Source organism: Anopheles coluzzii, chromosome 2, assembly GCF_943734685.1.
Source record: "Anopheles coluzzii chromosome 2, AcolN3, whole genome shotgun sequence".
NCBI classification, from domain to species: Eukaryota; Metazoa; Arthropoda; class Insecta; order Diptera; family Culicidae; genus Anopheles; species Anopheles coluzzii.
The window spans coordinates 3,574,312-3,594,263 of NC_064670.1; the positions used below are offsets into that span (position 1 = coordinate 3,574,312).

Below are 19,952 nucleotides of genomic sequence, written 5' to 3' on the forward strand. Positions count from 1 at the left end.
GAACGAGCAGCCGGGAAGAGAAGGCCTGCGGACGGAAGTATGTACATAGATACGGAAATAAAGATTGAACATTGGAACTAGCTTCTTCTTCTTTTTTGGTCTGCCACGGCTCATTCGGTCCTTGGTCGCGGTTTCCCATGCTTGTGATGGCTCCGAATCGAAGGTCCTCTCTGAACAGGCGTCCTACCGCAGGTCATTGTCGAAGACCCTCCTGGTACAACATCTCGCGCCCTCCCGTCTGCATCAGTTATCCAGGAACGATCCGTCTGAGAGGGTCCAGGGATCGCATAGCTAGGACTCTCTTGTCTACAGCGAATCACCATAGTAGGTCACCGGAATGGGCTGCCGATTTCACCTCCCGAAGCCACGATCGTCTCAAGGAACCAGCGCCTTTATCACCAAACAGCTGCCTAGGAAAGCGGCATCGAGGACTCCCATAGCTCGGTTTGTGTGGTAAGTCCCAGTCTGTCGTCCTTTTTTGAACTCTGCTCCCCCTCTTCCGGTAGTTCTCCTTCCTCCCAGAGTCGTCTCGAAGTGGATGGCGCCTCACTGGGCCGTTGCTGGTCGTTCTTTTTGGCTCATGATCGATTTAGGGGATGTTTGGGCCACATTAGAACATTAGAAATATTAAATTTATAGCAAACTACTTTATAGCACGCTACCAGTTGCTTTATGGCACGGTACCGGTTCGTAACGGTCCGTTTCCCAACAACAACGGCGAAAATTCAAAAATGGCGCAAAAATTCAAACTCACCGCGAAACGTTTCAAAACGACCGTTGCAATGGCTCGCCTCGTTCGAAAATGGTTCGAACTCACGCCGTACCTCCCTAGAGGCGTCGACAGCCGGGACTGCGACAAAAAAGGCACCTGGCAGCAGCAAATCGGGAAATTTTGAGCCAAATTCCTCATCACTAGAGGGATTTAAATATTTTTGAAGGAAAAAGACGTGAAAAACAGAAAAAATAATGAAAAATGATTAATTTCATCGTTTGCCACCGAAACTCGGTACCAAATTGCAACGCTTTTCCCGCGAGTCGAACAGTACCAGCGGCCGTGTTTGCGCTCCGTCCCTGTCGCGCAAGCGGCACCGTGCGCAACGGGTACGGGACAGCGACATGTTCGAACGGCGTCGACGTCGGCCACCGCCACCAACACACGCACACACACTCACGCAGGCCCGTGCGCTTTGGTGGAGCAGCGGCTCGCAGATCCCGTCGGCCGCATTTGCAGTTCCGCAGTCGAGCGTGCGTGCGCGTGGCTTGGAGAAACGAATTTCTGTAACTTCGTGTACGTGTACGTAGGAGCGCTTACGCAGCGATACCCGCATACACATCCGACGTAAGTGCGGGAGGCTGTGAGTGAGCGGGAGTGTGTGTGTGTGTGTGTTTGATTTTTCGTGATCAGAAGAGACGTGCGTTCGCTGTGCGGGTCTTGATCAGAGAAGTGTGATTGAGCGGAGGGGGGGCATTGGTGGTAGTGGCCACACATCTCGGTAGTGTGTTCGGCAGTGAGCAAGAAGAAGAAGAAGACGCAGTGCACAGTGCCACGTGGGGAATACCATTTGACAAAACACAGTGAGCGGCCCCTGCTGCATGATCGGTTGTAAAGATCGCTCGATTCGATCGGATCGCTGTGAAGTTTCAATGTCAATAACTGTACGAAGTCTCAGGTGTGCGAACGTGTGGAGTTACTGGTGGTAACCTTCCCACTCCCGTGATCGATCGCACAAGACGCAAAAAATAACAAATCCGAAAAGGTCAACCGGTGCGAGGGGGGAAGCCAAACACGATCTCCTCTGCGCCAGACACCCGACAGAGAGAGAGAGAGAGAGGGCCCCTCCACCAGTACGGCGGTCGCAGACACAGCTGCGGAAAACGGTAAGCGCAACAAACAGAAAAAAGACACGCATCTTCTCTAACTGCTTCGCCAAATTCGTCACCAATTACCTGTGGCGGCTCCAGGGGGGGGGGCGTTCGATACATTCGACTGGGCTTTCCGTAAATCACCGTTTGTTTGGTGCGCGCACAGGTGCACACACAAACACCGGCCGCAAGTGTGGCCGCAATCGAGGGAACCGCGTTTCCTTCGCAGGCCACCGCGCTAACACCGTTAAACACCGGGGGCCCCGGTGCGCGACGATGCGTGGCCGCGGTGTGCAATTTTTGGGGCGTTTTGAGCCCGAAATCGGTGGGGCCAATTTTTCATCCCTCAAAGGAGGAGCCCGCTCCCTGTGTTTCCGCTTTTTTCTCCCCCCCGCAAAGCGGTTCTTTTTCGCAGTGGATTTGAATCATTGCTACACTAATTCCCTCCTCCCACACAACCCTATACACCCTCTGATAGCGCATATAAAAATCATAAAAAAGAGGAGGAAGGAGGATCGAAAAACAAACTGCAACAGCAGACGAAAAATCTTTAAGTGGCCGCCAGCCCAACGCAGCAACGGGCGCTGTTTGCGAATTCAACCGATTCTAGCGGTTCCGTTCTTGCCCCGTTGGGTCGGCCAGTGTGTGTGTGTGTGTGCGAGGGGGGCTAATTTATTGCGCTACTTTACGATATCGGAATCGCTCGGTTGGCACCACTTTGACGCCGGCGTGTGCTCTTGTTTGGCCACTTTTAAAGAAGACACGCTTTAAGGCCTTTCTTCCGGGGGGCACACATTGAATGATCTCATTTCCGGAGTGTTATTTTGCGGGAATAGTTTCAATGTGCCACTGGCGAGTGGGTTGATTGTAATTAATTGTAATTATCGAAAGTTGCTAATTGGCAAGCAGGTACTGTGTAATCAAGAACGAACCACCATGGGAGGTTGGTTCTGTACCGGTTGGTGGTTTTTTATCTTCTTCTCCAACGCCCTGTTTCGCCCTTTCGACTAAGTTCCCCTTGCTGGTATGCTCTGGCTACGCTTTGGCTGACCTAATCTCGACTCAGCTCGGCTCGTAGGATTGCATTTTAAATTGCACCTTCAATATCAACCACCAATCCCTCTGCACCCACCGCCGGTGAATGTATTCAGGGCACCGCGAGAACTAGCTGATTGATTGATTTGCCTCGAAGAATATGGCCTGTGTGTGTGTGTGTGGCTCAACGAGAGTGGCAACAACAACAAAAAGGCCTCCCAGATACGATCGAGGAGGTGGTTTGTTTGCTTGCTGAAGCTGGATCGAGAACGATCGGTTGTGGTAGGACCAGACCAGGGCAGAGACCAGGGAAATAACGATCGAATCGAAAGGGCAATAAAGGTCTTCGATTTATCGCCTCCGGAGCGTAAGATTTCGCTTTAAATAGGTTACACATTCCACAATCCAGCGGTGCAACAAAAAAAGGCCCAAAAATCGCTCCTTCTTTGTGAGGCTGCAAACACCTTCCGCGAGGAGGGTCCCACGCCACGTGTTTCCGTGTTGGGAGAAGAAGCGGGATGGATGGGTTCTGGTTCTGTTCGCTTTTTTTCTCTCTCTCGAAAGGAGGCTTCAAACGACGGGTGTTAACGGGTCATCTTTCTCCCAAAAAAGGCATGATGAGTCTTTATTTCAACGCAAGCAATGCGTACTTTTGTGATAACAAACAGCAGCCCTTCCAACTCCCAATCGTTGTGTACTCAATCCTGTAGCTGAATCCATCGCGAATCCATCCCAACCTGGGCAAGAAGGGATCCGTTTTTTTTTGCTTTGCCTTGCCGCTTCCAAATGTCATTCCTTCGTGGGGCTGTGTGCAAAGCCCAAAACCTGATCTTTCCGTGCCCGTGGGGGTCAGTGAAGCCGCGGCGTTATGTAGCTATGATCGGCCGTTTTTTCTTATTCATCGCACGGAACCGGTTGGACGGTTTGAAGCTACAAAAAAAAAAAAAAACATTTCTTCAGAGAGACACAAGAAACCCCCCCTCTCTCTCCCTCTACCTCTCTCTGTCCGAGGTGGAAGGAATGTTTATGTTAATTTTTGGACTTGATGTTGCGCACCGCTCCCGATGACGCCCGACGGCCGGCCAAGCATCGAAATGTTGAAGGTGGATTTGTTTTCTGCTACAGAGGACTTCTGCGGGTGGAGTTTGGAGTTTAGTTTTAATATCCATTTCCCACATGATGGGTATAATAAATACTCTTTCAGTTGATAAGTGTTATTGCTTCCCAGTGACATACACGGTCTTCAAGGTTGCTTTTTTCGGGACAGTTTTGATGGCAAAACCACTTTTACGGGACGGCACCACGCCTAAAATAGTTTGAAGCTCAAATTCTTGCTCACCGTTGTGGGCGAGTCGAGCATTTGGCGGCGGTATGCGGATTCCGCACTGAGCGCCAAGAATGAGTGACTCGTCCCAAAAAGTGCTCTGGGTCCTTCTGCTCTTGGCGGTGGCTATCATCGCGGGTGCATTGAGGAAGTAAAATATTTCAACAATGACGTAGGCGTTGTTGTGGCGCCGTGGCCAAGATACTGGGTGGGTTGAAATTTGCGTACGGTTATATACCTTCTCAAGCTCAATCTTGCTTGAGTCCTAAGAGTCACACTCGTTTTGTTGGGGAGATAAAAGCTCCAATGTTATACAGCTCATCCTGCTTTAAATTCATTTAAAACCAGCAACCAGTTCGTTGTGATGTGAATTTACCATTTAAAATAAGTTTACAAAGCCTCTTTATATCTTCAATTTGCTTAACTTCTTAAGAACACAGCTGCTCGCAACCAAAATACCCGTAAAAGTGCGATTTTTCTCAACTCGCCCGTAAGGGCGCAAACGAATTACCCGTCCCGGATTGAAAACTATTGCAAAAACAATTTTTCTCACTAATAATACTTTCTCGCCAACTGTGCGCCGCAAAAAACGCAGAAACAACTTCGATTGCAAGTAAGAGAAGAAAAGAACAATAAAAAACTACGAAAGAAAGTTTGAGCGGCAATAAATTGAGATGAAGTTAAAATATTCCTTCCGCCTCGCAGGCAAAAGGACACACGACGGCGACGACGACCGACGACGACTGTCTCAGAAGGCAGAAAAGAAGGCAATCGTTTCAACTTTACTATTTGTGCTAACTTTTTCCCGTCCGTGTGGCTTCAGATAGGCTCATCGGCGGAGAAATGTGGTACGTTTTTGTGTGTGTGTGTGCATTCCTTCGCCTTTTTCCCTATGCTGTAGGGATAAAATGATATAAATCTCACCCAAGCAGGACGCAGAAGGTGAAAATTCCAGGTTTGCAATTCCGAAATGCACGTTTTTCTTTGCTCCCGTTGGCTTGGGGAGGAGAAAACTCAACGGTGCGTGGCGAAATGGGAAGAAGCAGGGAAAAAGGAAGAAGAAAAAAGCAGTCCCCACAGGAGTAACCCTCGAAGGGCGGATTTTCCTTTGATTTCTTTCAACGGTGGCGCCGGTGCTTTTGGGAGATTAGAGTTGCTTGGGCCCGCGAAAGATTGTGGCGAAACGTGGTCGAGTTCGGGTGAACTCATTTCGGGCACACGCTTAGCAGGGAATGAAAACGAAAGCGAAAGGGTTGTTTGATGGGCTGGATGGGAGGAAAAACTCGGGAAAAAGAAACGCGTCGTACCGATGCGTTTGCGTTCTTTCTGTTGTGTCCATTCAATCGAACGGAATGATCTTTACTTACACGAAGCGAGTGAGTACGCTTTGTTTGTGTTCCTTGCACACGCTGCGTTCGGTCTGCTGTAGTAGGTCACACAGATTGCTGTACACTTCAAACAGACCGTTTTTGTGTGAAAAGGGACTACAAAATGGGGAAAAAATGTTTCAAAACACACCGCAAAACCCGTCGATGAGAGTTTTGTGACAAAAATGGTAGTGAACTCCTCTGAAAAACACGTAAACAGCGCTAACATGGAGCAACTTTTAAAGGAAGTTAGTCGGGTGTGTTTAAAACGCCGAGATTTAAACCAGTTCCAGTTGCACCGGAAGCGGAACTGGCCGCTCTGAGCGTTGTCTGAGCGGAAGAGCGCGCCCGAACTTGCCCGGACGGTGTGCATTCCCAGTCTGTCGTCTGGTGGCGGCACACTGTAAGCGGGCGAGAAGGACCGGTTTTAACTGTTTCCAACTGCATCGTTTTTGAACGAGATGGAAAGTGAAGAAAACGCACGAAGGGTTGGGGTTCCAGCGGTCGGCGCTGGATGGTTTTGGAGCTGCACCAGCAAAACGAGTCTCCGAAGGGTTTTGTGTAACGGTCGGTTAGTTTGTAACGAACGCTTCACTGGGAACTCGTAAAAACAATGATGGGTGGCATCAATGCGAGTGGGTGGGATGGGTAGATGCTTTCGGAAATGATGATTAAAAAAACGGGGGTCTTAAAAATGCAGTACAGGGTCTGATGTGCGCCTGTGGGCGGAAAAAGCTTGTCGTTTGATGTTGGAGTCGTAAAATTGTTTACGGAAGCAAGCGACACTAGGCAGCCAACGTTGATTAGGATTTCATCTAACCCTGGCATTAGGCTCGGTTGTGAAGGTTCGGTTTCGTAAAGGGATTCACAGAGAGTGCTGTCTGTGTTGGTATCGATAACTGTCTGCCACAGTAGCTCCATCCCTTTAGCTGTGACTCATTTAACTCCTCATTAGACTACAACAACGTCGGTAGGAAGTAAAACACTCAGCAAATGACTTTATAGACAGCGCTACGCATAAACACAACATAACGCCTCTTCGCCTTTAAGCACTACTCCAGCCTTCAACTTCACTTTGCCACTACAAAAACAACCCCTTCACCCCTCGCCACCGTCGGTGAATTCAACTCGGTAAAGTTCAACCACTACAGGCGGGAAAATGCCACCTAAAACCATCTTCGTTCCGCGACAACCCCACGGTACAGTCCGTGAGAAAGTGGTCGTATTTTCACAGACAACAACAATGTCCCGTCGCCCGTCGCCGTTTACGTAATCGATAGATCTTCTTCCCCACAACCCGACGCAGCGGCAGAAGTCTGTGCCGCCCTTTTCTGCTGGTATGTTTACACGAAACTTTCGCCCTCTTTCGAAGCCACCACCACCAGCACCACTCGGGCAGGCAATCGAAATTGCATTAGAAATTGAATTCGATCGGTTTTTTTTCTATGTTTCGCAGTCTTTTTGTTTCCCCCAACTGTGCTGGATTGGCTGGTAAAGCTTGGTAAAGGCGAAGGTGCTTGCAGGGGTAAAATAGTGTAGTGCACTGTTGGCGTTGAAATTGGTGGCGCTGGAACGGGGCATCAGTGTCTCAGCGGCGTGACTGTTTCGTTAGAGTGTTGTCGCTGCCCTGAATTCGCATATTGGATTGGGCCGCTTTGCTCTAGATTTGTTCTAGGCCTCCCCCCGTGTGTCCGTGTGTTTCAAGCCTAGAGCGAAGTAAGAGGGGAGTAAGATGGTGAAACTCGATACGGCGGCAACCCGTGGCGCATAGCAATTTCCTATCCCTAAGGAGACTGATTTTTGTGTGCGTTCGGGAAGGAAAACAAACGGCTCTGCCAAAATTTATCATCACCGTGCGCATTCTTGCTGTGGATGTGTTCTCCTTCATCCGGGAGTATCCCGGAGCGCGATAAAAGCAAAAATAATAGAATCTGACTGTCAAAAAAAGTTTTAATTAGCTCGTTGCGTGTATTATTAATTCTTCAACTGTCAAAACTGTTGAACCACGCCGACGGTGGCAGTGCTGTGCGTGTGCTGAAAGATTGGACTCGAAATTCAAGGCCCCGTGACCAGAACCGGGGCAGAATGCAAAAAGGTTTCTTTCCAAATTCCACCGGCGAGAGCAAAAGCATGACGCATGACACCCCTCCAGGTCGTCACGGTTGCATTAGCGCGTGCCAGCAGCGGGCGGAGATTTTCGGGGTTGTCAACGGGGCCCAGTAGCTAGTGGCAACAGCACCGTTGGGTAAAATGTAAAAATGTCTCAATTTGGGAAGGAGTTTCGCGTGAAAAGTGCGAAAAGAATGATAAACAAAGTTGTTCCATCAAAAGCAGCACGTCTGTAATGAGGTACGCGTGATCCGCCTGGATGTATGCAATACGCATGACAAAATTAGGGTTTTAAAGCACCTTCCTGCAGGAAAAGCATGCTTTCTTCACAAAAAAACCTTCTATTCTGTTTGGAAAATTCACTCAATACACACGTACTGAGTACTTTGATTCAGTTTATTAGCTCTCCCAACAGCACACCGGGTAGGTTGCCAAAAAAAAACACGAAAAAGTGAAATAAAATTTAATGATGCTTGAAGGGTACGTACTCTACGCATTTATTTCGATATCCCAATTGATACTATCCCGGCGGCAGGGACGCCCGGTGGTGAGCCTTTTGCCTTCATTTACGATTTATTAAGATAGATATCGCAGTGAAGTGTAGTGTACGCCAGAAATTGGCCTGCGAATGGATCCGCTTTCGGTGCGAAACGACGGATACTATTGCCGTAACGCGAACGGGACAGCCGGGGCCGACTCCTTGGTTTTTGGCGCCGCGTTCAGCCAATAAATAAAGTGTATCAAGGGCTCGAAATGTGTTTTCCCTCCTGCAGGATCACGAGCGGAAAACGTAACGCATAAATCTAATTCGTCTTCTCTACCGCCCTACGGGGCTGCTTGGAAGATGGCGCCGCAGGTCGAATGCCCTTTCTCCTGCGTACAGGTAGCCGAGTTTGTGTTTCCGTCCCTCGACTGGGGGTTGGAAATGGAACTTCCAAACCGAAATCCTTTTCACGCAATACGATACCAAGACCAAGTCCCTTGTGGAGGCCCGCTGGGTGAGTTGGCTCCTGTTTTCTTCTTCAAATTGGCAAGTCAGCTAGCCAATTTCAGAGCAAGCATACCCCCTTTGGCCACCGTTAGTGACAATCCAATCGTGAAATGATTCCTTGCGGCTCTACCGTCACCGGTAAACCGATGTCCTGCTGTTTCGTGCGCGTTTCGCGACCAGTTTCCTGGCCCATCCCAGTTCCGTCTCGGAAATTGCGCCACCGAGCAGCCAGGGGGGAAAACCGCCGGACGTGAGGAGACATTTCGCACGTGCTAATGTGGTAGAAGTAGCCAATTTAAGAACCATGCCTTACAGACGGGCTCCTGCTAGGGAAGGAGGGGAAAGGAACTCTGAGGATAGTGCGAGTTACGCCACGACCGTACTTCTTGAAGGGCGGAAGACAGCAGGAAAACATTTCCACCAAGAAGTCTGTTTTATTTCCGTCTCGACGGGCGTCACCTTTCGGGCGATGCCGTGCGGGGCTTGTTCCGGGTAGGTGTGGATATTTTCGGCATCCATAATTGGCCCATATCCATGGCAAAATTGACGATATTTTTCATCCCGCTGCCGCCACTCTGTGAGGTTCCAGTAGGTTCCGGGAGAACCTCTCGAAGCGGATTGTTTTTCAACGGAAGTGGAAATTGGACGCACGTTCTGTTTGTTCTTGGCTTTTTGGGTCAGGGCAGGGAGTTGTTTGTTTGTGGCTGCTCGACTTGCTTGGTGGCGTCCCACAAAAACGAAGGAATTGATTCTCGATATCTTCTGAAGATGTTTCTGAAGTCGTTTCAATATTGTGTTCATATCGTTACGCAAAAGTGGCGTCTAGCTGTACCGTAAAGATGACATTTATCGGGAAACCTTTGCGGCGGTAGACTGTTTCTCTCCCTTCAGGAAATGTGAGTAATTTTATCCTCCTGGACGTACTACGCAATAACTTTCCCCTCTTATTGTGTGGTTGGGAATATCTCCCTTTAACATAGCACGAAACGGTGTCCAGGAATAAGGTTACATTCGGAGGTGGTTGGAGGAGGGCTAACTGCAGTTCTGGACATGACTGCGTGACCACTTGTCTAATGGAATTCAGCCGTTATTGGGTGTGAAGTGTGTGCTGATTTGTGTCGCAGACGTTGCCATTTCTTGCTGCGTTGTGACCGATAAAAGCCGTAAAGTACAGCCGAAGGTAGTTGGGGAGATGTTGGGTATAAAAGAGGAATATTCATTGGGTGTTTGAAGGAAAAACGCATTAATTACACATGTTGTTGGAATAATGTATTAAGCTATGAGATGAGCTTAGAAGTTTCTACTGATAAAAGAGAGAAAACTATTTAAATTAAAAGGCAAAATGCGCCACAGCAATCACACGTAAACTACACAGCAACGAAGAAGCTCCATATCTCATTCCGATCCGATGTTCAATCGTTTCTTTGCCGTTCAAAAATCGCATCGAAATTAGATTAATTGCTTGCTGCATGCTCCGAACTGGCGAGCCGATCCGAAAGTCTCACTCGAACCGTTAACACACATGAGCGACCCATAACCGTCCAATTCACGCACAAACCACCCCAAAGCAGTAGTTGTGGCTATTCGAATTCAAAAATGGCATCGGGGGCACGAGCATCCGGACGGGCACGACTTCGGCAGCGATTATGGTGCAGCATCTCGCCTGGCCGCAGCATACCCCGGCTGCTGCTGCTCCCCTTTAAAGCCCGCGCACAGCGAAAACGCTGCATCGTTTTCAAGGTTATTATGCTAATTGAGGATGTTTTGCCGACAAGGGGTCGTGGTTTTTGGAGGGATCTTGTTCAGATGAGTGCGAGAAGGTAAAGACAACAGAGAGATACACGGACAGCCCCGTTTTTTTTACCATTGCACCCAATTCGAGCAGAAGAGGGACGATCGTTGTGTGCGCGCGTTTTTGTTTATGCTGTCTTGTACACCCTCAGCCGGTGGTGCGTTTTCTCACGACTGATGAAATTTTAATTTTCCTGTCGAATTAAAAACGCAAAGAGTTTCCATATTTTATCCGGAACCGCTTTGTGCGGTGTGGTGTGGTTCGGAGTGTTGAGAGAAAGAGCTGAGTAGTTGGTAGGTATCTATCGACAAACTACTCGTTACCTGCCACTGGGTACTGGGGGCTTCGGAGGTGGAAAATTGAATTCTCCGCTCCGTGCCGTGACGGCTACTGGGGTCCGGGTAGTGTCGATTGGTGGGTGATTTTCCGATGGAATTGCTGTCATTAGCTGGGAGAGATTTTTTTTGGCGCTTTTGCAAACTACACACAGCTACACACGGCGCGAGGTGTGAGTTGTAGTGAGCTTTCGGGGGAAGGAGGGGGAGGTTTGTTTTTAGTTTTCTCCTGCCGGAACATGGAACATGATTGCATGCGTTTTCTTTTGCCATATTTTATGGTGGCCTGGGATGGGATATTCGGGCGTTGAGGTAATTTATAAGCTTTCAATTAATTAAGGATGCGTTACGGTTCATAGGGTTGCCTGAAGGGGGGTGATCGCCAGATGAGGGTGCGCGTTTCTGTGGTATCTTCTTCGACCTGCTGCTGGCAGAGGTGCTTCGGCACTGTGTGTGTGTCCCAGATAAGAGGCGTAGGAAGAGTTGGTTGGCCGTAAAGTTTTATGGGTCAATCCAATACATTGGAGGAGCATTGTATGGTTCAATGACTGAGTGGAGGGCAGCAGAGGCTTAGGAAGGACTTAAAAATACAAACACACTGCTCACGATATCGACTTGTTTGTTTTTAATAGTAACAGACGCAAGAGCAAACACTGAAGCAGATAATGAATTTAATGATCACTCTTACATGCAACTGTGGAAAAATCGATAAACTGCTGTGTGTCATCTGAACAGGGTCGCTGATGGAGAAATAGGACGCTCGCCCGGGTGGTACTATCGAGCTGGTCATTAAACACACACTAAGCTTGATTGAGTGGTACACTAAATTATACGGCTCAAATGTATCGCTCACCATCGCAGCTTTATTATTTGTATTGATTTTTATCAAATAATTCAATTGATTGGCACCTCTCGTTGCGGAGTTCAAAACCTAATCCTAATTAGGAGTGGCTCAACTTTACAGCTTCCCTCTCTTCATCAGCCCTGCATCGGCCCTTGCGCATTGTGCTGTGGTCACCCTATCGGTGACGTCTTCCCTCGTGCCAATGCAGAACGCTCAATGCTGGCAATTTTCCCATCCACAAGCACCGTACCTTGGCTGCAGCGCGTTTTCCATTAAGGTGCTCTTTAATTTTACGACCAATCGCGGCGTAACAAGCTGTCTTGTTATGAACCGTGGAAGAAGCGCTTTTTCTCTCTCGATGATGATGATGATGACGACGATGTTGGGTTTAGTGCTTGCGCGGTCTCAGATTGGTATCTAATAAAAACCGAATTCAATCTTGCTTCTGTACTGAGTGGTGGAGCGGTTCAATCCTCAAACCCTTGAGATGATGTGCTACGTAACGCGCAAGACTTGCGATGCGCTGTCACTTTTGACCTAGTGACAGTTTGTCGTGCATCTTTATCTTGGAAACTATCACTGAACACACGCATACACACAGATGCCTTTGGAGTGCACTTTTCCACCGATCTGCTATTGTCACCCCAGGTGGGGAGACGAATGGGCGATAAAGTAGGCCTCGGAAAGCAAATGGAGCCGCAGCCGTAGTGAATGATTTGAATGGTTCACTGATTGACACGATGTGTGCGGGGCTTGCTCGTTCTTGCAGCGGCACAATAATTGAAGCCCAACAAGTGACACTGGGCGGCACTGGGTGGAAAAGTAAGGCATGGCCCAGTTGTGGTTCCGGACAGAATTCCAGCACCAACGCCCGATACGAGGACATCGATGCGCGCGGCAGGTGTAGATGCTCGTAATTGAATTGTGCACCTGTGTGAGCCGAATAGGCTACCGTGAAGCTTACTGCGGTTTCTGTTTCGGTTTCGGAAGTCCCGCAACGGGGCACTGCTTTTCCGACCATAGGTTTCTAATTCCGTTGTGACGTGGTGGTGGTGTGGGGCATCGATGGCGTCGCAAACAGAAGCAATCAATCACCGACCTTGCAAGACTCGGCGCTGGGTTGTGAGGATTGTCTAGTGTGAAGGTGATAGGCAACGCCGGTAACTTTCACTATCTCTCCCGTGCCAACGAACACTCCCCAAACGACGTCTCGCACGGTTGTGGGGCTTTCTGGGAACCAGGATCTAGCAAGACGTTGGTGGATCTCACGTTTGCTTATCTGCTTATCGCACCGGACACCGGACTCGGATTCTGCTCGTTGAAGGCATCCATTTTTGGCCATCAAGCCCGCAGGGACATCCCTTTGGTCGCTCTTCTACGTGCCCTACCTCAGCCCCAGAAACTCCCTAGCATCTTCTGGAGATGCCAGCATGCCGTGACTGCGCAAACTGTGCTGTTGGAATTTAGATAGCAAACGAAGAAACGACATCTACGCGCGTGAGCGTGATCACGGAAGGAAGTACCACCACCACCGGCATCTCGTTCGCGATAGCATGTTCGTGCCGCGAGCCCAAGAAGGAGAAGGTGTCTTAACCCTTCAATTTTGTTTGCATTCACGCCAGCGCTCGAAACGCGCCCGGCGAGGTTTGTAGCAATCAAAACATAAATAATGCAGACAATCTCTCTCTCGTTTGAACCGCGTGGCGTAGGGTGGTCGGGGGTTGGCGCTGTCATTAATCATTTTGCGAATTTTTCCTCCAGGGGTAAAACAATATAATGTGGACGTGCTCCTCCTCCTCTCCCCCTCCCTACAGCTTCCCACCTTCCAGCAATGTTGTGTGAAAAGCGGCACTTGCTGTTTTATTTTAGTTTCGGCTATGCTTTGGACCAAACTCTTCGTGGCGTCGCATTCTTCTGAAGACGGGATGCCCACCACCAAACGGACCGAGTGTCCTGGGGCGGCCGTTTTTCGATTGGTTTCCGGTTTTGTTGACGGTCGCTCTGTGAGGAGCACGAACATTTTTCGAAAACGAAAGTTACTGTACGAATTGGAGTTGCTGGAGCATCGGGGTCTTGTGCGGGTACGGGCTAATTTTTGGGATCACTTAAACAAACTGGGCAGTGAATCTTTTCGCTTTGGAAAGTGAAACTGAATTTAGCTTTTATCTCTTACTTTGTTTAAACTGTGGCACTTTTGCGCCTACGGGCGATGAGCGCTGGCGTGGGGATCGATTCACCTTATCAGCCGATTGATCTATCGCTCTTCAATCAGTCAACACTTTCCACGGAGCATTAGCTGGTGCGTCGGTGATGTGTATCGAAGCGATGCCTTGCAGGAATGGAACTGGTTTCATTAATCTTTCCCACCTTCAAGGGGAGTGTTTCGGAGATTGTAAGTGTCCCAACCTCAGTCAGACTTTACTACTTTGTTAATTTACTATCAAAGATTGAACAACGATTATGATTTCTTGGGTGGAAAGGCCTGGATCTCTGCGAAGGAGACAAGAAAGCTGTCAAGAAATTTGATTCATTCTAAACGCATCACGGGAAATGCCACCTAGTCACCTCACTGGATGAATGAAATCTCCCATCTCCATGCACTTTTACACTTGTTCCCTTCTTCATGCCACTCCATGATCGTGACTTCCAGAAGTGTCTGGCGGTGATCCGACGAGTACCCTTCGATGTCACGAACTTGGAGAAACTCAAACCAAGCATCGTACCCCCGGTGGTGCGTCTCATTGCACGCCCTGCGGAAGACCACAGAGGTAAGCGGTTTTGTCATCACGCAAAACCCCGAGAAAGCATCACTGGATCCAATCATCCAATCATTGGCTGAGAAGGTGGTGAAGGTGCCTTTCTTACCGTGTCCACACCCTTTCGGTCTTCCGCCCGGGCGGTGGCAGCGGTGGCTGTATGCAAATTATGCTATGCTTTCTATTTTTTGACACTTTCTTTTCATTCGTTACGTCCTCGTCGGGTGTGATCGGATGGCGCTCGGGAAGCGGCGAGCTAGCTGCCAGTGGCAGTGAGGGATGGACGGCTCGAGGTCGTTTGGAAGTGATGCCGGCAAACGGATTATGCACCCGGGCATCCGGTGTGGGTCCGGTTATGCGAGTACGGGTTGCGCGCCATCGAACCAGTTCCGCTTCGCTTTGTCCGGTTTTGTCGTCCGGTGGCCGTTCCTTTTTTTTAATGCTCGTTCGATCCGGTTTTCCAACGATCGAAAGATGACAGTATTACGCAAACACATCGCGACTGCATAAGACGCGACAACTAATCGCAGGGCGGAGTTGTTGGGCCCTCTTTTTTATCTACGCGCCCCACGAACCGATCAAAGGGCGTGATGAAAGGAACATGTCCATTTGGAATGCTCTCCGACAGGAGCTGGGGGGGGGGGGGGGGGCGACGACTCACATTGGAGTGGCGTGAAAATGTACTGAAATTTGATAAGCGATAGTCGTTTTCCATTACGCGCGACGAGGTGTTGTTGTTTTCGTGCCACCGAATCGGCCATCCCGCCAGCCCGCCATTTGCTACGTTGATTAACGAGCATGAGATTTCATGTCCATTTATGCGCTCTTTGTCTTGGCTTTCCCGGAACTGGATGGTACACAATTGGGGAGGGGGATGAAATATGTTCTACTAATTGGATTCCACGCTACCAGTACCGTCCACCCGAGGCCGGCCGTGCTCCCCAATGCTCCATCTCGTGAGTAAAGAAGGGAGTGAAAAATTATTCGTCAACTGATTAGAAATTCAAATTGCACTCCACGTGGTGTAAACAATTAAACGATGGTGTTTGTGTTTCGTTGTTGCCGGCGTCGATTTGGGGGAAATGTACTTTATGGGATATAGGAGTGGCGTGAAAGTGAATGAATGTTAAGTAAGTTTGATAAAGGCGTTAGTAGCGGTGATCTTTCTCACAGATGGCGTTGCTGTTGTACGATCAAGTAGGAGGGCACTGGTACCGAGAATCAGCAACAAGCAGTAACAAAACTCAAAAACAATTCCCCTGTTGTTGTGAGATCCTGCTCTGCCTTACATTGTTGTTGGGCCAGCAGTACACGAACTCAATTATAGTCGTACAAGATATCAGGGCCTTCAAAATCTCATACTTTTCCGTCGTGTTTATCTTTTCGGGCTGTGAGTGTGTGCTTTTTTATCTCATTTTATGTTCCATTTTTAGCTGTAAAGGGTTGATTGAAGGATACAGAAGGTTATTATGCGACTGAAGCACGAAAACCGCCGTCGTGATGCAGCAGATAGAGGGCCAAGCAAAATCGACACTCGGTGGGACAATCTCCCCAACGGGGCTCTCGCGTTAATACCGGTTGATAACTGGTTCTGTGGTAAACCCATTGCATTGCAGTTAAGTCAGCAAAATTAACCACTTACACAGAGGGAAGAAGTAAGCGAGCGATGAGCGAAGGGAAAAGGGGGGTAAAAAGATCGTCGAACAAAACTGCACGCGATTCCCGTTCTCTCTGTCCGGCTATCAAGAAAAAGGATGTTAAATATTAAGGTCACTTAATACGAATTCTTGCACCGACATACACGCAGAAACACACAGAGTGTCTTGTCGTCTTTTCGGCTTTTCACTTGGCTTCCTCCGGAAAGGTCGAACAATTAACACACCGTATGGGTTTGGAGTGTGAAATAAATTACAACCAAACCGGCTGGTCGAAGAAGTTGTACGCCTCTCGCCAGAATGTAAATCGAAGTCTGTTTTTTCCCCTCCGTTCAGGTGCGGGAAAGGCGAAAGAGATACGAACATGTGTGTTTGTGAGGGTTTAACCTTGGCTCGAGGCACAAGCCCAGGTCCCGCGTAGAATTGGGACAGACAAGAGTGACAGCGCATTTCGTCGGTGCGTACATATATGCTGGGGCTTTATTTTCCATGGCTTTAAAAAAGCATCAGTTCCAACAGGCTTGTTGCAATCGTGTGCTACAAGTTCCCTTCACTCGCTCCTGGCTGGGCGCTTTTTTCTGATAGGCAACGAATTGCTGTGGATTGTGGAATTGCACCAAAAATGCCCCCTGTGCTCGAATTTCGGCCACCCGAATGTCATAAAACGCCCGTTACTAAATGATTCGGCAGTGGTGTGTGAACAGAGTGCCTCGCCGGTACCTCCAATGCGTCTCTCATGACCTTCGATCGTCCTCGTTTGAGGCGTCGGTATGGAAATTGCTGTTACTGCTCCACGCTATTATCGATGAAGATAGCTGATGATGATACGCATAATGATAACGAGATCGACAATCAAGCGACGGTTCTGATTGTCTGTTTGTTGTTGGCTCCCATTTTAAGTTAATCACAGTGGCGTGAGTGGCACCAAATGGCGGGCTGCCTTCTGCGGTCGCTCGCCCATTCTCCCGATTGCGGTTACGCATTTCATTTTTGAATGTTTTCTTGGTATGTAATTCCGTTGTGGATTTTGGTTTTTTTTTTGCGTGGTTGACAGAGGGAACATTTTTGCCAACTTCCTGGTAGAGCGAAATTTCACCAAAATGTTGCTTCAACCGGGACTCTCGGTTTAAGTATGTAAATAATTGGGTGGATGGAATTGTATGCCTCTTCGTGCCCATGTTGCGGCTTCCCTGGATGATGTTGACGTAGTTTGATGCTTTCCGGTTCCCTAGACGATGTTCATCTTGCTGAATGTGGCGTATTTGTTATTGTGCAGGCATTCATTCTATTCCTGTGCCTATGTTTGGAATGCTCATCATTAGAGGAAGTTTGTCATTTTTATGTTTATGTTGAAATCGTACTGCGAAAATTGCATTATTGTGAATTTCTTGCAAATTCAATAACAAAAATTTAGTATTTTGGGAAGTATATTTTGGTAATTCTTCATGAACACTCTCTCTTGCCTATTTTGCATTGATTTTTTTGGCTTGTTGCTTCATCCACACTACTAAAATGCAAACGTAACCTTAACTTCCCTCGCCAAACGGCCACCTCTCTCACACTAGCCAAGCTGGGCGGAGGGCATTGGGCCACAAACAGTAACTGCACGGCCTGTGCCGGTTGCACGAGTGTGTGTTAATGCTGCAGGTCAAATTCCAATTAGTGGGGAAAAACGAAACGTATTGACACTGCCTCGCACAGCGATTACGATTTCTGCCGACCGTGCATGAATTCTTTGCCGTTTGCTGTGTGTTTTTTGGCCTGTTTTGTGTTTCCCCACTAATGTTGCCTCACCTGGGCGAATTAACTTCAAAAGCCGCCCACCGCAGAAGGAGAGGCGAGGAAGGAGAGAAAGAGCAACTCCCAAAAAAAAAAAAACCCTGGAGCAGCACCGTGTGTCATTATCGATTTGATGTTGCCCAATTATCGACGGTTCCAAATTTGATTACCGTCGCGGTGCGTTGACTTCCAATGTTTCCCTCCTGGCCCTGGCTGCGGACACACGCACATAAGCCGGGTAGGGTCGGGTGTGGACTAATAACGTTTAGCAATTTTAGGTCCAAGCAGGCGCTGGTTTTTGGGCTGGCTTGTGCTGCTGCTGCTGCTGAATTTCACCACCATCTTGATTGTTACGAGCGGCAGGTTCGTGGAAGCATAAGCCTGCTTAGCGTCGCACATTTCGTCCACCCAGGAGGGTGACTAGGGCATGTGTTTTAAACATTAGATTAGCATTAATCTAATTATGGAGCTTTCTCCGCAAGCCAAGCGGCAGCGGCGGCAGTGTCACTGGCTTCTTTTCCCACTAATCGCCCCGCAGGTCGGCGACCTGCTGCTGCAGCCCGATTGCAAAGGGGCGCACATTTTCGGGTGTCCGGAGTCACTGCCGGCGAGGAACTGCAACGGGCCGCCGAACAAGTTGCGGGGTTTTGAGCCTAAAAGTATCTTACCCGAAAAGACTTGCCTTCTCCTGCAAGCCGTGAACTGTGTGAACGGGTTTAACGTTAAAAGCTCGCTGCTCGAGCCCTTCCGTGTGTCCGCATTCCCTCGCTCGCGCGGGTATGCTAATGGGCCGTGAAGAGAGACAATATCGTAAATTGGAAGGATTAAAGTTCCTGTTCGTACGGTATAGCACCAGATATCTCGCTTGGTGAAGAACAAATGCTGCGTCAATGGACGGCGGACGGATGGGCGGAACAGAAGAAGGTCGTGTGTCGTTACAAGATGCGGATGATGCGCACGGAAAACTTCTCCAATAAAATGTACCACCCGTCCACGACGTCCAGAGTTCACGCAACCCGCAATGGTCATATCGTTCCGAGTTGGTTGACCTGTTGAGATGTGGCCGGTGAAAGGAGACCTCTCTGAAGGCTCATTTGCATACCATGCGTGTGTCGCTAACATAAAAAAAATTCCATCATCTCCGGCCCAAGACAATAAGAAGGCTGCTGGCCCTTCTGCGAGAGGTTTGGCGAGGAATGTCGCGTCAGAGGATATCATTCCAAACGTTCCAAAGTGTACGCAGTATGATGTCATCTCCCAAGCCTTTATTATATCTTATGACAGTGGAGGAGGGTTTTTTGTTCAGCGTAAACTCTTTGAAATAGTTGTTCCCTGTTACATTGTTCGGCTTGAGGTCTGTGTGTGACCTGTGTGACATCGATCGATCGAGCAGAAGGTGTGGAGGATCGGAGAGCATTGGCAAATTCTTCCAAATGAATGCTCCCATCGCTATAAATTTGTGTATGAAGCGATGACACAGCACTCGCCGTGTATGATTGCGACATGGCCAAATAGCTATGATCGGGAGAGATTATTGAAGCAAAAGGGGTGATAGACGAATTCCATCGTACCGTCCCCACACGGCCGGTTTGGTGGAGGTTATGTAAGCTGCGTTGATTACACGCGTTCAACAACCTGTCTGTCGCCCCGGACGCTCCAAAAAACCGGTAAACGCTGAAAAACGCGCGTACGCATCTCCACCGCACCTTGGTTTCTTCTTCTTCATGCTCATCTTACCAGCATAAGGTGCGTGTCGCGCGAATAACGGAACAAGCAAACGATCGATTCCAGTCCCTGTCCATGGCCGTCCCCGAGGGAGCGTGCGTGGAAGTGCTCGAAACGTTCGAAGCATGCGGCATGCGGTGGGTTTTAAAGCGTTTGTTTTTGTCGATCGAACCGGGGGCTTGGGCTTCGGGCGTGGGTTTCGTACTGCGAGACACCCTGCCGAGGGGAGAACCAAGCATACCTTCGAGATATTTCGGATAAAATATGAAGCGCTGAAGAAAATTAATATTTATGATACGAGCCAAAGCCAGAGGGCCTTCAGTTATTGGAAGGAAGTTTTGGGACATTAGCTAGAAGAGGCTTGGAGCAGAGGGCTG

General features: G+C 48.9%; 1 protein-coding gene across 3 annotated transcripts in view; it reads left to right on the forward strand.

The window, feature by feature from the left end:
* Positions 1-1,198: 1,198 nt before the first annotated feature.
* LOC120948238 (uncharacterized) overlaps positions 1,199-19,952 on the forward strand; it is an 83,062-nt gene continuing 64,308 nt past the window's right edge. The window contains exon 1 of one of the 3 annotated variants that reach the window (XM_040364367.2): positions 1,199-1,288. The gene's annotated coding sequence lies outside the window, so the exon portion shown is untranslated. Of the gene's footprint in view, positions 1,340-19,952 lie in introns of all 3 variants that reach the window. The other 2 variants (XM_040364363.2, XM_040364365.2) reach the window with 2 other exon arrangements.